Here is a 9938-nt window from a genome sequence, read left to right as displayed (position 1 = left end):
GCGCATTTCTGGTGCTTCGCAGTTGTATGTGGGTGGACTTAGAGCGCATGTGCTCCAATGTTCTGGTTCAATCGCTTTGGTGTGTTCTGCAGTTCGGGAAGCCGAGCTGGCCGGTAGAGCTCAACCCTCCAATTAGAACACGTTTACTCTGCCCGCAGCAGCTCAGTTTCTCTTTGGACTTTGTCCGTGGCGCTGGAGTGTCTGAGTATCACCTTTGCACTGCCTAGCTCCTACTCGTCTGTGTGTTGAATAAAGTCTACACTTCCTTCCATCGTGGCACGATTGAAAGTTTTCCTTTTACCTAGCTCCCAGATCTGCGTATGAAGGGTTTCGTGTGGACTTGAAGGGCTCTCTGAGTTCCGGTCCCTAGGCCTACCTCCACATCATCCACTCCTCTCTGCCAATTGACCAGACGCTGTTTAAAATGGCTTTTCCCTTAAACGTTCTCAAGAAGAATGTCTGCAATATAGAAGTGATATCTCCATCGTGCTGTTTCGCCTCGTTGAGTTAGACTGAATACTTAATGCAAAGGCTTCCGTGCGTATCTATCCCAGAAATGTCGGGCAATGCAGCTTTACCGATTATGTAATGCCATCGTAATGGTGCTTTTCCATTCCCTATCTAAGCAAGAATATCTGAGAGTTCTTTTGAGGTGTACCTTGCAGTGCTTTGTTCACTCATGTACACTTCGACTTGTAATGGGGACTTTCCTCTTGTAGGGATCTCAGAGACTTCCACGAATATTGCCTTATTGGACAGTGAAAGGGATTGTGGTGGTGAATTCCACGACCCGTTCCCAACCGGAACGTCGTCGCCTATTTGGGGTTTCTACATTGTGATGATTTGATTTCCTCCGAAAACCTCAAGTGTGAAATGGAAACCTCCTGGGACTATCTTGCCAAGAGATTTTGAAAGAAGGTTCTCCCATCCTCTATCCAATGCTGCTTTTGATTTGGTTCCTCGATACCAGTTCCAAACGGGAACTTCTTCAACACATGTGTGAGTTCTAATTTGTCGAGTCCTGTTTCATTCAGTGAAGTTTCATTCCAAATGTCACACCTCTTCTGACAATCATCCACACAGCACTTCTCGAATGCCCTCTTAGCACATACAAACCGTTGCCTCTTATGGTGGTTTCCCACGAACTACCCAAAGAGGAATTTGAAAACGTTCAACGCCTATTCGGCATGGTGCTGCTCTTTTTCCTGAAAAATCCTGAAAACCTGAAGAGGATCCTCCCCTGAGTATGCTTCTCAATCATTTCCACATGGGTCCCCTCGTGGTGCAGTCAAGTCTCGTCTAATGCTCTTTTCCCATGCGCTTTCAAACCACGAGCATCCTCAGATGATGTGTGAGTGTACCTTCTCCTTACTTGCATCCCTTCGTAAAGCATCCTCGTGTGTGGGGAAGCTCGTGACGCTCAGTCACCCAGAGTGTAAAGAAACCCTGTCTGGCTATGTACGCAGTGTTGCTGAAATGGCGTTTCCGGACGTCAGGTCCAACCCAGAATGGACACCAGATCAGTAGGATTTCAACACTGAGGTGCTTTCATTCCCTCCGTTAAGCTCAATTGTGTTCTGGGAAACTTGCGTGAGTATCTTTCTCAGTCGTCGCCGGTGAACGATCCCCAGCCAGGTCCGGAAATGTTCTCATAGAGGCGGGCCATTCAAACGTTCCGAACCATCATATCCTGAGGGTACTTGTGACGTCTACGTGGTGCGGCCTTGTTTCACTGCGCTAAGGTCAAACCTAAGTGGGGGAGATCGTGTGCCTATCTTACACCAGCATTTCCGCCAGTGCTCTCAGACCATATACTCAATGCTGTTTCGAGTGGGAAAATCCAATCCACCTTCCAACGGAGAATATCTCCAATATGGCTGAGAGATCTCCACGCGCTGCTGCCGTTCTCTGTGTCCGTTAACCAAGACACTGAGTTGTTGCGTGTGTGACCATCGGTTATTGAGCTTGTCATCCGTGGGGAAGATAGGATAACGTAGTCAGGCTCCCTCGACTCAGGTTTGGTTGGGGGTCGGGCAGCGCATTTCTGGTGCTTCGCAGTTGTGTGTGGGTGGACTTAGAGCGCATGTGCACCAAGGTTCTGGTTCAGTCAATCGTTTTGGTGTGTTCTGCAGTTCGGGAAGCAGAGCTGGCCAGCAGAGCTCACCCCTCCATTAGAACATGTTTACTCTGGGGCCGAGCCCGTGGCGCACTCGGTAGGGTGCTGCGCTGGGAGCGCGGCGACACTCCCGCCGCGGGTTCGGATCCTATATAGGAATGACCGGTGCACTCACTGGCTGAGTGATGGTCACGGAAAAAAAAAAAAAAAGAAAAATGAACATGTTTACTCTGCTCGCAGCGGCTCACTTTCCCTTTCGACTTTGCCTGTAACACTGGAGTGTCTGAGTATCCCCGTTGCACTGCCTAGCTCCTACACGACTGTGTGTTGAATAGAGTCTACAGTTTCTTCCATCGTGGCTCGATTGAAAATTTGCCTTTTACCTAGCTCCCAGAACTGCGTGTGAAGGGTTCGAATGGGTTTAAAGGATTCTCTGAGCTCCGGACGCCAGGCCTACCTCCACATCATCCATTCCTCTATTCCAATTGACCACACGCTGCTTAAAATGACGTTTCGCTAACACATGCTCAAGAAGAATGTCGGCTATTTAGCAGTGAGATCTCCATGGTGCTGCTTTGCTTCATTGAGTTAGACTGAATATTTAATGCGAAAGCATCCGTGGGAATCTTTCCCAGACATGTCTGGCAATGCAGATTTACCGATTATGTAATGCCATTGAAATGGTGCTTTCCGTTCCCTATCTAAACAAGCATATCTGAGAGTTCTTTTTGAGGTGTACCTTGCAGTGCTTTTTTCACTCCCGTACACCGCGTCTAGTAATGGGGACTTTCCTCTTGTAGGAATCTCAGAGATTTCCAGGAGTATTCCCCTATTGGACACTTCAGGGGATTGTAGTGGTGGATTCCGCGACCTGTTCCAAACCGGAAATTCGTCGCCAATATGGGAGGTCTAGTTTGTGTTGATTTGATTCCCTCCGAAAACCTCATATGTGAATGGAAACCTCCTGGGACCATCTTCACAAGAGATTTTGAAAAAAGGTGCTCCCATCCTATATCCAATGCGGCTTTTGATTTGGTTCCTCCATACCAGATCCAAACGGGAACTTCTTCAACACATGTGTCAGTTCTACTTTATCTAGTCCTGTTTCACTCGGGGAAGTTTCATTCCAAATGTCACACCTCTTCTGACAATCATCCACACAGCACTTCCCGAATGCCCTCTTAGCACGTGCAAGCTGTTGCCTCTAATGGTGTTTTCCCACGAACTACCCAAAGAGGAATTTGAAAACTTGCGAGGCGTATTCGTCATGGTGCTGCTCTTTTTCCTCACAACGCCTGAAAAACCGAAGAGGATCCTCCTCTGAGTATGCTTCTCAGTCATTTCCTCATGGGTCCCCTCGTGGTGCACTCAAGTCTCGTCTAATGCTATTTTCCCATGCGCTTTCAAACCGCGAGCACCCTCAGATGATGTGTGACTGCACGTTCTCTCTACTTGAAGTACTCGCAGCCCTGCGTAAAGCTTCCTGGTGTGTGGGGAAGCTCGTGACTCTCAGTCACCCAGATTGTAAAGAAATCCTGTCTATGTACGCAGTGTTGCTGAAATGGCGTTTCAGGAGGTCAGATCCAACCCAGAATGGACACCGGATGGGTAGGTTTTAAACACTGGGGTGCTCTCTTTCCCTCCGTTAAGCTCAATTCTCTTCTGGGAAAATTGCATGAGTATCTTTCACAGACGTGGCTGGGGAACATTCCCCAGCCATGTCCGGAAAAGTTCTCATAAAGGCGGGCCATCAAAACGTTCCGAACTTTCAATTCCGGAGGGTACTTGTGACGTCTACATGGTGGTGCCTTGTTTCACTGCGCTAACTTCAAATAGAAGAGGGGAACCTCGTGTGCCTAGGTTACACCAACATTTCCACCAGTGCTCTCGGATCATATACTCAATGCTGTTTCGAGTGGGAAAATCCAATCCACCTTCCAACGGAGAATATCTCCAATATGGCTGAGAGATCTCCACGCGCTGCTGCCGTTCTCTGTGTCCGTTAATCAAGACACTGAGTTGTTGCGTGTGTGACCATCGGTTATTGAGCTTGTCATCCGTGGGGAAGGTAGGATAACGTAGTCAGGCTCCCTCGACTCAGGTTTGGTTGGGGGTCGGGCAGCGCATTTCTGGTGCTTCGCAGTTGTATGTGGGTGGACTTAGAGCGCATGTGCTCCAACGTTCTGGTTCAATCGCTTTGGTGTGTTCTGCAGTTCGGGAAGCCGAGCTGGCCGGTAGAGCTCAACCCTCCAATTAGAACACGTTTACTCTGCCCGCAGCAGCTCAGTTTCTCTTTGGACTTTGTCCGTGGCGCTGGAGTGTCTGAGTATCACCTTTGCACTGCCTAGCTCCTACTCGTCTGTGTGTTGAATAAAGTCTACACTTCCTTCCATCGTGGCACGATTGAAAGTTTTCCTTTTACCTAGCTCCCAGATCTGCGTATGAAAGGTTTCGTGTGGACTTGAAGGGCTCTCTGAGTTCCGGTCCCTAGGCCTACCTCCACATCATCCACTCCTCTCTGTCAATTGACCAGACGCTGTTTAAAATGGCTTTTCCCTTAAACGTTCTCAAGAAGAATGTCTGCAATATAGAAGTGATATCTCCATCGTGCTGTTTCGCCTCGTTGAGTTAGACTGAATACTTAATGCAAAGGCTTCCGTGCGTATCTATCCCAGAAATGTCGGGCAATGCAGCTTTACCGATTATGTAATGCCATCGTAATGGTGCTTTTCCATTCCCTATCTAAGCAAGAATATCTGAGAGTTCTTTTGAGGTGTACCTTGCAGTGCTTTGTTCACTCATGTACACTTCGCCTTGTAATGGGGACTTTCCTCTTGTAGGGATCTCAGAGACTTCCACGAATATTGCCTTATTGGACAGTGAAAGGGATTGTGGTGGTGAATTCCACGACCCGTTCCCAACCGGAACGTCGTCGCCTATTTGGGGTTTCTACATTGTGATGATTTGATTTCCTCCGAAAACCTCAAGTGTGAAATGGAAACCTCCTGGGACTATCTTGCCAAGAGATTTTGAAAGAAGGTTCTCCCATCCTCTATCCAATGCTGCTTTTGATTTGGTTCCTCGATACCAGTTCCAAACGGGAACTTCTTCAACACATGTGTGAGTTCTAATTTGTCGAGTCCTGTTTCATTCAGTGAAGTTTCATTCCAAATGTCACACCTCTTCTGACAATCATCCACACAGCACTTCTCGAATGCCCTCTTAGCACATACAAACCGTTGCCTCTTATGGTGGTTTCCCACGAACTACCCAAAGAGGAATTTGAAAACGTTCGACGCCTATTCGGCATGGTGCTGCTCTTTTTCCTGAAAAATCCTGAAAACCTGAAGAGGATCCTCCCCTGAGTATGCTTCTCAATCATTTCCACATGGGTCCCCTCGTGGTGCAGTCAAGTCTCGTCTAATGCTCTTTTCCCATGCGCTTTCAAACCACGAGCATCCTCAGATGATGTGTGAGTGTACCTTCTCCTTACTTGCATCCCTTCGTAAAGCATCCTCGTGTGTGGGGAAGCTCGTGACGCTCAGTCACCCAGAGTGTAAAGAAACCCTGTCTGGCTATGTACGCAGTGTTGCTGAAATGGCGTTTCCGGACGTCAGGTCCAACCCAGAATGGACACCAGATCAGTAGGATTTCAACACTGAGGTGCTTTCATTCCCTCCGTTAAGCTCTATTGTGTTCTGGGAAACTTGCGTGAGTATCTTTCACAGTCGTCGCCGGTGAACGATCCCCAGCCAGGTCCGGAAATGTTCTCATAGAGGCGGGCCATTCAAACGTTCCAAACCATCATATCCTGAGGGTACTTGTGACGTCTACGTGGTGCGGCCTTGTTTCACTGCGCTAAGGTCAAACCTAAGTGGGGGAGATCGTGTGCCTATCTTACACCAGCATTTCCGCCAGTGCTCTCAGACCATATACTCAATGCTGTTTCGAGTGGGAAAATCCAATCCACCTTCCAACGGAGAATATCTCCAATATGGCTGAGAGATCTCCACGCGCTGCTGCCGTTCTCTGTGTCCGTTAACCAAGACACTGAGTTGTTGCGTGTGTGACCATCGGTTATTGAGCTTGTCATCCGTGGGGAAGATAGGATAACATAGTCAGGCTCCCTCGACTCAGGTTTGGTTGGGGGTCGGGCAGTGCATTTCTGGTGCTTCGCAGTTGTGTGTGGGTGGACTTAGAGCGCATGTGCACCAAGGTTCTGGTTCAGTCAATCGTTTTGGTGTGTTCTGCAGTTCGGGAAGCAGAGCTGGCCAGCAGAGCTCACCCCTCCATTAGAACATGTTTACTCTGGGGCCGAGCCCGTGGCGCACTCGGTAGAGTGCTGCGCTGGGAGCGCGGCGACACTCCCGCCGCGGGTTCGGATCCTATATAGGAATGACCGGTGCACTCACTGGCTGAATGATGGTCACGGAAAAAAAAAAAAAAAGAAAAAAAAGAACATGTTTACTCTGCTCGCAGCGGCTCACTTTCCCTTTCGACTTTGCCTGTAACACTGGAGTGTCTGAGTATCCCCGTTGCACTGCCTAGCTCCTACACGACTGTGTGTTGAATAGAGTCTACAGTTTCTTCCATCGTGGCTCGATTGAAAATTTGCCTTTTACCTAGCTCCCAGAACTGCGTGTGAAGGGTTCGAATGGGTTTAAAGGATTCTCTGAGCTCCGGACGCCAGGCCTACCTCCACATCATCCATTCCTCTCTTCCAATTGACCACACGCTGCTTAAAATGACGTTTCGCTAACACATGCTCAAGAAGAATGTCGGCTATTTAGCAGTGAGATCTCCATGGTGCTGCTTCGCTTCATTGAGTTAGACTGAATATTGAATGCGAAAGCATCCGTGGGAATCTTTCCCAGACATGTCTGGCAATGCAGCTTTACCGATTATGTAATGCCATTGAAATGGTGCTTTCCGTTCCCTATCTAAACAAGCATATCTGAGAGTTCTTTTTGAGGTGTACCTTGCAGTGCTTTTTTCACTCCCGTACACCGCGTCTAGTAATGGGGACTTTCCTCTTGTAGGAATCTCAGAGATTTCCAGGAGTATTCCCCTATTGGACACTTCAGGGGATTGTAGTGGTGGATTCCGCGACCCGTTCCAAACCGGAAATTCGTCGCCAATATGGGAGGTCTACTTTGTGTTGATTTGATTCCCTCCGAAAACCTCATATGTGAATGGAAACCTCCTGGGACCATCTTCACAACAGATTTTGAAAAAAGGTGCTCCCATCCTATATCCAATGCGGCTTTTGATTTGGTTCCTCCATACCAGATCCAAACGGGAACTTCTTCAACACATGTGTGAGTTCTACTTTATCTAGTCCTGTTTCACTCGGGGAAGTTTCATTCCAAATGTCACACCTCTTCTGACAATCATCCACACAGCACTTCCCGAATGCCCTCTTAGCACGTGCAAGCTGTTGCCTCTAATGGTGTTTTCCCACGAACTACCCAAAGAGGAATTTGAAAACTTGCGAGGCGTATTCGTCATGGTGCTGCTCTTTTTCCTCACAAACGCCTGAAAAACCGAAGAGGATCCTCCTCTGAGTATGCTTCTCAGTCATTTCCTCATGGGTCCCCTCGTGGTGCACTCAAGTCTCGTCTAATGCTATTTTCCCATGCGCTTTCAAACCGCGAGCACCCTCAGATGATGTGTGACTGCACGTTCTCTCTACTTGCAGTACTCGCAGCCCTGCGTAAAGCTTCCTGGTGTGTGGGGAAGCTCGTGACTCTCAGTCACCCAGATTGTAAAGAAATCCTGTCTATGTACGCAGTGTTGCTGAAATGGCGTTTCAGGAGGTCAGATCCAACCCAGAATGGACACCGGATGGGTAGGTTTTAAACACTGGGGTGCTCTCTTTCCCTCCGTTAAGCTCAATTCTCTTCTGGGAAAATTGCATGAGTATCTTTCACAGACGTGGCTGGGGAACATTCCCCAGCCATGTCCGGAAAAGTTCTCATAAAGGCGGGCCATCAAAACGTTCCGAACTTTCAATTCCGGAGGGTACTTGTGACGTCTACATGGTGGTGCCTTGTTTCACTGCGCTAACTTCAAATAGAAGAGGGGAACCTCGTGTGCCTAGGTTACACCAACATTTCCACCAGTGCTCTCGGATCATATACTCAATGCTGTTTCGAGTGGGAAAATCCAATCCACCTTCCAACGGAGAATATCTCCAATATGGCTGAGAGATCTCCACGCGCTGCTGCCGTTCTCTGTGTCCGTTAATCAAGACACTGAGTTGTTGCGTGTGTGACCATCGGTTATTGAGCTTGTCATCCGTGGGGAAGATAGGATAACGTAGTCAGGCTCCCTCGACTCAGGTTTGGTTGGGGTTCGGGCAGCGCATTTCTGGTGCTTCGCAGTTGTATGTGGGTGGACTTAGAGCGCATGTGCTCCAACGTTCTGGTTCAATCGCTTTGGTGTGTTCTGCAGTTCGGGAAGCCGAGCTGGCCGGCAGAGCTCAACCCTCCAATTAGAACACGTTTACTCTGCCCGCAGCAGCTCAGTTTCTCTTTGGACTTTGTCCGTGGCGCTGGAGTGTCTGAGTATCACCTTTGCACTGCCTAGCTCCTACTCGTCTGTGTGTTGAATAAAGTCTACACTTCCTACCATCGTGGCACTATTGAAAGTTTTCCTTTTACCTAGTTCCCAGATCTGCGTATGAAGGGTTTCGTGTGGACTTGAAGGGCTCTCTGAGTTCCGGTCCCTAGGCCTACCTCCACATCATCCACTCCTCTCTGCCAATTGACCAGACGCTGTTTAAAATGGCTTTTCCCTTAAACGTTCTCAAGAAGAATGTCTGCAATATAGAAGTGATATCTCCATCGTGCTGTTTCGCCTCGTTGAGTTAGACTGAATACTTAATGCAAAGGCTTCCGTGCGTATCTATCCCAGAAATGTCAGGCAATGCAGCTTTACCGATTATGTAATGCCATCGTAATGGTGCTTTTCCATTCCCTATCTAAGCAAGAATATCTGAGAGTTCTTTTGAGGTGTACCTTGCAGTGCTATTTTCACTCCCGTACACCGCGTCTAGTAATGGGGACTTTCCTCTTATAGGAATCTCAGAGATTTCCAGGAGTATTCCACTATTGGACACTTCAGGGGATTGTAGTGGTGGATTCCGCGACCCGTTCCAAACCGGAAATTCGTCGCCAATATGGGAGGTCTACTTTGTGTTGATTTGATTCCCTCCGAAAACCTCATATGTGAATGGAAACCTCCTGGGACCATCTTCACAAGAGATTTTGAAAAAAGGTGCTCCCATCCTATATCCAATGCGGCTTTTGATTTGGTTCCTCCATACCAGATCCAAACGGGAACTTCTTCAACACATGTGTGAGTTCTACTTTATCTAGTCCTGTTTCACTCGGGGAAGTTTCATTCCAAATGTCACACCTCTTCTGACAATCATCCACACAGCACTTCCCGAATGCCCTCTTAGCACGTGCAAGCTGTTGCCTCTAATGGTGTTTTCCCACGAACTACCCAAAGAGGAATTTGAAAACTTGCGAGGCGTATTCGTCATGGTGCTGCTCTTTTTCCTCACAACGCCTGAAAAACCGAAGAGGATCCTCCTCTGAGTATGCTTCTCAGTCATTTCCTCATGGGTCCCCTCGTGGTGCACTCAAGTCTCGTCTAATGCTATTTTCCCATGCGCTTTCAAACCGCGAGCACCCTCAGATGATGTGTGACTGCACGTTCTCTCTACTTGCAGTACTCGCAGCCCTGCGTAAAGCTTCCTGGTGTGTGGGGAAGCTCGTGACTCTCAGTCACCCAGATTGTAAAGAAATCCTGTCTA

Source organism: Cynocephalus volans, chromosome 18 (assembly GCF_027409185.1).
Source record: "Cynocephalus volans isolate mCynVol1 chromosome 18, mCynVol1.pri, whole genome shotgun sequence".
NCBI classification, from domain to species: domain Eukaryota; kingdom Metazoa; phylum Chordata; class Mammalia; order Dermoptera; family Cynocephalidae; genus Cynocephalus; species Cynocephalus volans.
Note: the sequence above shows the minus strand (reverse complement) of the source record.